This window comes from Babylonia areolata, chromosome 4 (genome assembly GCF_041734735.1).
Source record: "Babylonia areolata isolate BAREFJ2019XMU chromosome 4, ASM4173473v1, whole genome shotgun sequence".
NCBI classification, from domain to species: domain Eukaryota; kingdom Metazoa; phylum Mollusca; class Gastropoda; order Neogastropoda; family Buccinidae; genus Babylonia; species Babylonia areolata.
The window spans coordinates 49,128,539-49,131,994 of NC_134879.1; positions in this window are offsets into that span (position 1 = coordinate 49,128,539).

Sequence of the window (3,456 nt, forward strand, 5' to 3'; positions counted from 1 at the left end):
ATGAAAAACACAGAGAGGAGGATGACACTGACGTCACGACTTCAGCTTCTAACGTATGCAGTGCTTCATTAACCAAGATTGACGTCACGACTTCAGTCTGCAACAACGTATGCAGTACTTCATTAACCAAGATTGACGTCACGACTTCAGTCTGCAACAACGTATGCAGTACTTCATTAACCAAGATTGATGTCACGACTTCAGCCTGTAACGTATGCAGTGCTTCATTAACCAAGATTGACGTCACGACTTCAGTCTGTAACGTATGCAGTGCTTCATTAACCAAGATTGACGTCACGACTTCAGTCTGTAACGTATGCAGTGCTTCATTAACCAAGATTGACGTCACGACTTCAGTCTGTAACGTATGCTGTGCTTCAATAACCAAGATTGACGTCACGACTTCAGCCTGTAACGTATGCAGTGCTTCATTAACCAAAATTGATGTCACAACTTCAGTCTGCAACAACGTATGCAGTACTTCCTTAACCCAGATTGACGTCACGACTTCAGTCTGTAACGTATGCTGTGCTTCAATAACCCAGATTGACGTCACGACTTCAGTCTGTAACGTATGCAGTGCTTCATTAACCAAGACTGATGTCACGACTTCAGTCTGCAACATCGTATGCAGTACTTCATTAACCCAGATTGACGTCACGACTTCAGTCTGTAACGTATGCTGTGCTTCATTAACCAAGACTCACGGACAAAATGAATCGATAGACGAGCTGAACAAAATGATGATGATGATGGTGATGATGATGTAGACGACAACGGCGACAACAGCAAAATAACACCATCACTACCACCACCACCACTACTACCTACCAAGATTGACGTCACGACTTCAGTCTGTAACGTATGCTGTGCTTCAATAACCAAGATTGACGTCACGACTTCAGCCTGTAACGTATGCAGTGCTTCATTAACCAAGATTGACGTCACGACTTCAGTCTGTAACGTATACAATGCTTCATTAACCAAGATTGACGTCACGACTTCAGTCTGTAACGTATGCTGTGCTTCAATAACCAAGATTGACGTCACGACTTCAGCCTGTAACGTATACAGTGCTTCATTAACCAAGATTGATGTCACGACTTCAGTCTGTAACGTATGCAGTGCTTCATTAACCAAGACTGACGTCACGACTTCAGCCTGTAACGTATGTAGTGCTTCATTAACCAAGATTGATGTCACGACTTCAGTCTGCAACAACGTATGCAGTACTTCATTAACCAAGATTGACGTCACGACTTCAGTCTGTAACGTATGCAGTACTTCATTAACCAAGACTGACGTCACGACTTCAGTCTGCAACAACGTATGCAGTACTTCCTTAACCCAGATTGACGTCACGACTTCAGTCTGTAACGTATGCAGTGCTTCATTAACCAAGACTGATGTCACGACTTCAGTCTGCAACATCGTATGCAGTACTTCATTAACCAAGATTGACGTCACGACTTCAGTCTGTAACGTATGCTGTGCTTCAATAACCAAGATTGACGTCACGACTTCAGTCTGTAACGTATGCTGTGCTTCAATAACCAAGATTGACGTCACGACTTCAGTCTGCAACGTATGCAGCGCTTCATTAACCAATATTGACGTCACGACTTCGGTCTGTAACGTATGCAGTGCTTCATTAACCAAGATTGACGTCACGACTTCAGTCTGTAACGTATGCAGTGCTTCATTAACCAAGATTGACGTCACGACTTCAGTCTGCAACAACGTATGCAGTACTTCATTAACCAAGATTGACGTCACGACTTCAGTCTGTAACGTATGCAGTGCCTCAATAACCAAGACTGATGTCACGACTTCAGTCTGTAACGTATGCAGTGCTTCATTAACCAAGATTGACGTCACGACTTCAGTCTGCAACAACGTATGCAGTACTTCATTAACCAAGATTGACGTCACGACTTCAGTCTGTAACGTATGCTGTGCTTCATTAACCAAGATTGACGTCACGACTTCAGTCTGTAACGTATGCAGTGCTTCATTAACCAAGATTGACGTCACGACTTCAGCCTGTAACGTATGCAGTGCTTCATTAACCAAGACTGACGTCACGACTTCAGCCTGTAACGTATGCTGTGCTTCATTAACCAAGATTGACGTCACGATTTCAGCGTGTAACGTATGCAGTGCTTCATTAACCAAGATTGACGTCACGACTTCGGTCTGTAACGTATGCTGTGCTTCATTAACCAAGACTCACGGACAAAATAAATCGACAGACGAGCTGAACAAAATGATGATGATGATGGTGGTGACAACAGCAAAATAACACCATCACTACCACCACCACTACCACCACCACCACCACCACCTCCTCCACCACCACCGCTACTACTACTACTACTACGGATGCTGCTGCTACCTGGTTTAGTCTGCCGCAGTCTAAGCACCGGCAGTCCGCAGAGAACTGTTGATGCTATGTGGCCACACAGCAGAGGAGACCCTGCACTGTTGCTGCCGAGTCACTTCGGTGGTGTTCTGCAGTGTCTGGTAATACCCAGGGCGCCAACTACAGGCATTAACCCCCAATACTGACGACACTTATCATTTAGTCGTGGTGCCAGACTGAGTGAGCGTCCCCTCCAGAGTGGAGACCACCACCACGTCCCTCCCAATAGCAAACAGCCCCCCCGCACCCCCCGCCCCGAATCTGATGACACCAACGGTTCTTGACAGGAACTGAAAAAAAAAAAAAAAAAAATCCCGAGCATTGAAGTGTAGGTGAAATCGAAACCCATGTCACTATCTGAGAAGGGGAGGAGACTGCTATCAGTGTTTGACAGCCAGAAGGTACACAGACATGTGAGTCTGCCGTCAGGATTTTGCAACTGGCTCCCAGTCTGTGCTGGAGTCGAATCCATTGTGAAAATTCACCACTCGCGTTCATCGTTCTTTCAAACGTGTTTTTCCTTCACTATGCGTTTGCCGCAGCCTACAGTCCAAGTATAGAAATCACATCAGCTTAAGGACCGCTTCATAGCAGGCATGTTTGCTGTACCCTACAGTCCAAATATAGAAATCACATCAACTTAAGGACCGCTTCATAGCAGGCATGTTTGTTGTACCCTACAGTCCAAATATAGAAATCACATCAACTTAAGGACCGCTTCATAGCAGGCATGTTTGTTGTACCCTACAGTCCAAATATAGAAATCACAACAACTTAAGGACCGCTTCATAGCAGGCATGTTTGTTGTACCCTACAGTCCAAATATAGAAATCACATCAACTTAAGGACCGCTTCATAGCAGGCATGTTTGCTGTACCCTACAGTCCAAATATAGAAATCACATCAACTTAAGGACCGCTTCATAGCAGGCATGTTTGCTGTACCCTACACTCCAAATATAGAAATCACAGCAAGTTAGGGACCACTTCATACCAGGCATGTTTGGCTGTGCTGTACAGTCCAAATATAGAAAT